General features: G+C 44.9%; 1 pseudogene; it reads left to right on the forward strand.

Moving 5' to 3' along the window:
* Positions 1-3,865: 3,865 nt before the first annotated feature.
* Positions 3,866-4,683, forward strand: LOC101594833 (annotated as a pseudogene).
* The last annotated feature ends 2,825 nt before the right edge of the window (positions 4,684-7,508 follow it).

Consider the following 7,508-nt stretch of genomic DNA (forward strand, 5'->3'; position numbering starts at 1 on the left):
TTTCAGAAGTTGAAACGATGGACTCACAAATGAATCTGTCATCAGTGGAGCTATAAACCATGAATCCATACTTCCAGGAACCTCATAAAATTTCACACAGAAGTGTTATATCTAGCCAGGCGTGGTGGTGCATGCCTTTAATCCCAGCACTCTGGAGGCAGAGGTAGTAGGATTGTGGTGAGACTGCACAGTGAATTCCAGCTTAGCCTGGTTTAGAGTGAGACCTTACCTCTTAAAGAAGCTGCCCCCACCCACCAAAAAAAAAAAAAAAAAAAAAGCCAAGCATGGTGGCACATGCCTTTAATCCCAGTAGTGGAGAGGCAGAGGTAGGAGGATCACTGTGAGTTGGAGGCCATCCTGAGACTACAGAGTGAATTCTAGCTCAGCCTGGGCTAGATAGAGTGCAATAAATAAATAAATAAATAAAACTATATCTATAGGTATACATGTAATTTTCTAGGCAGAATTTCTATCATTCTTGTAAAGGAACCCATAACCTTCCCATAGTAGGAAACACCAATTTATTGTAGCAATTTATAGATAATCTCACTACCTCAATTTTCAAATGGACAAATCCATCCCCAAGTATGTCATGGGACCTGTTATAATTCAAAGTAATGTAGGTGACCAAAAGGTTCAATATCCAGGCCTATCAATTACCACTCCACGTGTCCTTTGTTATTTCACAATGCCTTCATGAATTTCAATAAAATAATATGTGAAGGGGTTGGGGAGACAGAACACTGGGTAAGAAGGATGCAAGTCTGATGGCCTGAGAGGCCCTGTGTTGAGCAGAGGCTGCAGAGATGGCTTAGCGGTTAAGGCATTTGCCTGCAAAGCCAAAGGATCCCGGTTTGACTCTCCAGGACCCATGTAAGCCAGATGCACAAGGGGCCGCATGAGTCTGGAATTCGTTTGCAGTGGCTGGAGTGCTGGTGCGCCCATTCCCTCTCTGTCTCCCTCTTTCCCTCTCTCAAATAAATAAAATACATTAAAAAACAAAAAACATTGAGCAGTTAGGGAATGCTAGGAGCACCTATAACTGTAAAGACTCTCTAGCACTGTGCGTGATGAACAGGAAGTTTTTAGAAGTTGAAACAATGGACCCACAAATGAATCCGTAGTCCTGTTGTAGCAGTGGGGGGGGGGGGGTCAGTGAGAGACTAGCTCTCAAGGCAGCAATGTGGGGAAGCAATAGGGATGGACCTCTCATTCTTTTCTGGCCTCCACCCATGTACACAAGGGGTACATGCATCTGCACACATGTGCATACACTATACATACACACATTACACCACATATAACACACACACACACACACACACACACACACGCCTGAAAAAAATTACTATGTAAAGAAAAAGTTCAATTGTTTTAAAAGAAAGAAGGTGGTGTGGTATCACACTACTGTACTCCCAGCACTCAGGAGGCAGAAGTAGAAGGATCGCCATGAGTTCGAGGCCACCCTGAGACTACGTAGTGAGTTCCAGGTCAGCCTGGGCTAAAATGAGACCCTGCCTCAAATAAAAAACAAAACAAAACAATTTTTTTATAATCATGGAAAATGCTAATAAAAATTTAAAAAACCAAACAAATAAAGTAAATGAAAAAAGGGAAATCTAAGCAATAAAAGAAAATGTAATTAAATCATTGAATCTATAAAGTGTCTGAGTAGCTTCTGATTTCAGGTCAAAATTCTCTAAATATTACTTTTTGCTTTTGTTTTTGTCAACCAAGCAGAGAACTGAAAGTAAAAAGCTCCCTGCAATAGGTAGTAGACCTGAAAATTGATTACTCAGGACTTTAAAAATATATTTTATTTATTTATTTGAGCGAGCGAGAGAGAGAGAGGCAGATAGAGAGAGAATGGGCGTGCCAAGGCTGTTAGCCACTGTAAACGAATTCCAGACACATGCTCCACCTTGTCCATCTGGCTTACGTGAGTACTGGGGAATTGAACCTGGGTTCTTAGGCTTTGCAGGCAATCACCTTAACCACTAAGCCATCTCTCCTGCCCGCCCTTTGGTTTATGGAATAAGAACAAAAAGGTTAAATAATTATTCATCCATTTAAATTAGAAACAAAAGGCTAGATCCATCTTTACTCATAAACATAAACAAATATACCAATGTTACCCACAAAAAGAAGAATTAAAGCCAGGCATGTAGCACATGCCTTTAATCCCAGCACTCAGGAGGCTGAAGTAGGAGGCCCTCTGAGAGTTCAAGGCCAGCCTGGGCTACAAAGAGAGTTCCAGGTCAGCCTGAGCTAGAGTGAGACCCTGCTTCAAAACTTCAAGGAGAGAAAATTTAGAAATGACTAGAGCTGGGCACAGTGGTGCACGCCTTTCATCCCAGCACTTGCGAGACTGAGGTAGGAGGATTGCTGTGAGTTTGAGGCCAGCCTGAGATTACACAGTGAATTCCAGGTCAGCCTAAACTAGGGCAAGACCCTGCCTTGAGAAAAGAAAAATGGCTAGAGTCTAGATGTACATGCCTTAACTACTAAGCCATCTCTCCATCCCCAGCTAATCAAATTTTATTTAGACAACAGCCAACTATTTGGATGCTTGAGTTCAAATCTTCCACCTGCCACTAGGTCCTGAACTTGAGCAAGTCAGTTTCTCTGCTTTTCAGTTTCTTCCATCTTCACAGTAGAAAAAGGTTAATCTGGGACAGTCTTTTTGCAATGTTTAAACTTGGTTATGATTTTTAAAAATTTCAACTTGGGGGATACCACAAAATATAGTTAAGGTATATTTATATGCTTTGCCTGGAAGACTGCATATGCATATATATGTGTGTGTATATATATGTGTGTGTGTATATATGTATATATGTATATATGTATATATGCAAAACAAGGGCTAGAGAGATGGTTCAGCAGCTAAGGTGCATGCCTGCAAAACCTAAGGACCCAGGTTCGATTCTCCAGGTCCCAAGTAAGCCAGATGCACATGGTGGCACATGTGTCTGGAATTTGCAGTGGCTAGAGGCCCTGGTGCACTCATTCTCTCTCTCCTTCCCCTTTCTCTGTCATAAATAAATAAATAAATAAATAAAATCTTAAAAATGTAAAACAACAGAAACAAAAGCTTCACAAGAAAATAGGAACTTGGTATGTTCAATATTTTCTATGTTGTATAGATTAGTTTTTAATGTAGATTGCTACACATTAAATTGATTCATGACAATCACACGCTGCAGTTTAACAGAGCATTATGGAAAATACTGAGGCCACTGTGGCCTTCACATTCTACTAATAAACTCGCTACAACAACCACAAGTCAATAGTGCAATCAATTTGTGTGAATGTATATTTTCCCCCACCCTCCCTGTGTTGAAGGCAGTAATGGGGCAGTGATATATAATTATAGGCAGAGGGCTGGAGAGATGGCTTAGTAGTTAAGGTACTTGCCTGCTAAGCCTAAGGACCAAGGTTCAATTCCCCAGAATCCAGGTAAGCCAGGTACACACGGTGGAGCATACATCTGGAGTTTGTTTGCAGTGGCTGGAGGCCCTGGTACTACCATTCTCATTTTCTCTCTCTCTCTCTCTCTCTCATATAAATCAATAAAAAATATTTTTTAAAAATAATTATGGGTAGAGCCTTTCCATGCAACCCACACAGGGGTCCACATTGCATTGTTCTTGATTCCTGCTGTAACTTAAAAGGGAAGCTAGGGCTGGAGCCGAAGGACCCAGGTTTGATTCCCAGGACCCATGTAAGCCAGATGCATATGGTGGCACATGCGCCTGGAGTTCATTTGCAGCAGATGAAGGCCCTCGTGTGCCCATTCTCTCCCTCCCTCCCTCTCTCTCAAATAAATAAAATAAAAATTATTTAGGAAAGGGAAGCTAATACAATGTCCCAAACGCTCAACAACCTGCAGATGAAGGAGAAAGATGCCCTCGAGCACGGCAGCAGGAACTCACGCAGGTGGCACCAATCTCGGTGTCCACGTGCAGCAGTCTATCTCCAAGAGGGAGAGTGCCGGCAGCGACATCTCAGCCCTGGAGAGGACCTGGGAAAAGCTGCTGCTGGCTGCTCCAGCCACTGTTGCCATGGAGACCCTGCTGGTACCAGCGTCATCTCCTGCACGAACCCAGGGCAGCCTGCTGCGCCACGGGAGTCGCTCCTATCACTGGCCACTTCACCAGGGGACCCTCACTAACCAGCTACACGCAGCCTTTCGGTGGGGCGTGTCTGCTGCTGGTCACTGACCCCAGGACTGACCACTGACCACCAGTGTCTCACAGAGGTCTCCTATGTCAACCTGCCTCCCTCTGCTCTGGGTAACACAGACTGTCCTCTGCACTGCGTGAACGATGTCATCCCGTGCAAGGGCAGGGGAGCTCTCTCGCTGGGTGTCATGGGGAGGATGCTGGCCCGGGTAGTCCTGTGCATGTGTGGCACCATCTCCCACCATCACTCTTGGGAGGTCATGCCTGATCTCTGCTTTTACGGAGATTCCCCTCCCCCCCCCAGGAGACTGGTAAGGAAGGGCAGGCCACTGCTGAGAAGGCCGTGACCAAAGAGGAGTTCCTGGGAGAGCGGACCAGGCTTGCTCCCAAGTACACTGCTGCCCAGCCTGCAGGGGCACACTGGTCTGAAGGTGCCCATGTGCCTCTGGGCCTGTCCAGCAGCTCCCTACAGAAGACTGGATGCCCAGTTTGCCACTGAGGACTGCTGTGCAACTCCCACTGCTTGGGCCATGGAGTGGGTGATCCTAAGATGTTCTGTACACTCAGGAAAGGAGGAAATAGACAGCTTCTTTTTATTTTTCTTTTTTTCCAAAAAAAAAAAAGGAATGATAGGTAGGGGGAAAAAATAAAGAGTTTTGAGCATCCACGATACGATATTTCATCAGTAAGTAACTAAACAATGAACATAGAGAAAAAGACAGGACATCTACAAATTTAGAAGTTTCACCAACATTTAAATATATATTTTTAGGGCTGGCGAGATGGCTTAGTGGCTAAGGCATTATTTACCTGTGAAGCCAAAGGACCCAGGTTTGATTCCCCAGGACCCATGTAAGCCAGATACACAAGGGATCACATTCATCTAGAGTTTGTTTGCAGTGGTTAGAGGCCCTGGCACACCCATTCTCTCTCTGTCTCTCTGCTTGCAAATAAAATAAATAAAGTAATTCAAAAAAATTTTTTATTGCCAGCCGTGGTGGCACACACCTTTAATCCCAGAACTTCGGAGGCAGAAGTAGGAGGATCACCGTGAGTTCGAGGCCAGCCTGAGACTACAGAGTGAATTCCAGGTCAGACTGGAATGGAGTGAAACCCTACCTCCAGAAAATAAATTATTGGCTCAGCAGTTAAGGCACTGCCCTGCAAGGCTTAACAACTGGGATTGATTCCCAGCACTCACATGAAGCCAGATGCACAGTCACACATTCATCTAGAGTCCATTTGCAGCAGTTGGAGGCCCTGGCATGCCCATTCTCTCCCCCCCTCCTCTCTGTGTGTGTGTGTGTGTCTTCTATCTCTCTCTGCTTGCAACTAAATAAAAATATTTATTTATTTATTTATTTGAGACAGGAGGACACAGAGCGACAGAGAATGAGTATGGGTACACTAGGGCCTCCTGCCACTGCAAATGAAAACCAGATGCATGTGGCACTTTGTGCATCTGGCTTTACATGGATACTGGGGAACTGAACCCAGGCCATCAAGTCTTTTTTTAAATTTTTTGTTTTGTTTTTTACAGCATATTTATTTATTTTTGTTTGTTTTGAGGTAGGGTCTCACTCTAGCCTAGGCTGACCTGGGATTCACTCTAGTCTCAGGGTGGCCTTGAACTCACTGTGATACTCCTACCTCTGCCTCCCGAGTGCTGTATTGGTTTATTTTTAATTTTTTTTTCAGGCCATCAAGTTTTACAAGCATATACCCTTAACTGCTAAACCATCTCTCCAGCCCTCAGCAACAATTTTCTTTTTAGTGCCACCGCACCTCGCAAGAAATGGTCTTTTAAACAGAGATTAAAGTTGCAGACACATTGCCTTAAAAGAAACTGAGGCTTTTAACGGGACTGGAGCAGAGCCACGAGCATATGCAGGATGGAATTTAGGAGCTTTTGAAGGGAGATTTCGGAGGAACACTCATGGCATCTACTATGTGCTTTCTCCGTGTAAGGAAGTTAAAAGATCAATGGTGGTGACCTACGGAAGAGGAGCAGAGAGAAAATATCAAAGCAGAGACCAAGAGATTCAGAGGAGAAACGAGTAAGGAAAAGGACTATACTCATGGTTACCCTGATTTTAAAGAAATTCCACAGGTACCAGGGCTGGAGTTGGTGAGAGCACACACGTGGTTGATCTGGAGTGTAAGGGAAATATGCACGTGGTGGATTCGGAGACCAGAGGAAAATTATACATGCAATCAAGGTGAGAAGTTACCCCAAAGTATAAAGCAGAGGCAAGCTGACAAGTTGTCCCAGACCAGGAAACAGTATTACACTAGACTCACATGCATCCAAGCAGAGATGAGAGGGAATTCAGGGAGAGCTCCACACACAGGAAAAGCGCCCAGACTGGAAGAAGATGAGAGCCTTGGGCTGGAGAGATGGCTTAGTGGTTAAGCGCTTGCCTGTGAAGCCTAAGGACCCCCATGTCCCACGTTAGTCAGATGCACAAGGGGGCGCACACGTCTGGAGTTCGTTTGCAGAGGCTGGAAGCCCTGGCGCGCCCATTCTCTCTCTCGTCCTCTATCTGTCTTTCTCTCTGTGTCTGTCGCTCTCAAATAAATAAATTAAGAATTAAAAAATTATTTAAAAAAGAAGATGAGAGCCTTTATATGCAAGGGGAAGGCCAGATTGGTTTGTAGATTTGGAGAGTGGAGCCCAGAGCCAGTCCACCTGGGCCAGCCCGTCTGGATAGCGCTCTGGACTGTGGGCAGCAGGGGGCGCTGTGGGTCAGTCTCAATCAGACTCCAGTTCCATTTCTGCCAAGAGTTCTGTACTTGTGCCAGAGTGAGGTGGCATGTGGGGGTGACAGCTCCTGGTTCTCTCTGGGCCTCAACCTGTAACTGAAACTGCCTAAAAGAAGCTAGCTTTCCTTCTATCCTATCCTCCTTCAACAGTCCACAATTTTCCTTCAGCTCTTTAGCCTTTCTAGAATATTCCCTGCAAGTGTAGCACGCTGTTCTTTTCATATCATTCCCACTTGGTCTGTGCTTCTCAAACGTTCCTGGCTCCATTCACAGGTCTCAGCTCAGTGTATAAAACGCGTTCCTTCATCCTCTGCTGGATCACAAGTTCCTGGAGCCCCATCATGTTCAAAGTGAACAGGGTCCAACACATAGTAGGAATTTCATAACTGGCTGTGACCCGAATGAGTATGAAAGAACTCATCTATAGTCTACCAGTCCCAGCAGCTCGGGGTTACTGGGAGCTCTGAACTTCGTTAGAACACTGGGCAGGTCAAGGGTGAGCAAACTGAGTAGACAGTCATCGGTCATCAGATCTTGACAAATTCCAGGGAAATCTTTTTT

This window comes from Jaculus jaculus, chromosome 23 (genome assembly GCF_020740685.1).
Source record: "Jaculus jaculus isolate mJacJac1 chromosome 23, mJacJac1.mat.Y.cur, whole genome shotgun sequence".
Classification (NCBI taxonomy): Eukaryota; Metazoa; Chordata; class Mammalia; order Rodentia; family Dipodidae; genus Jaculus; species Jaculus jaculus.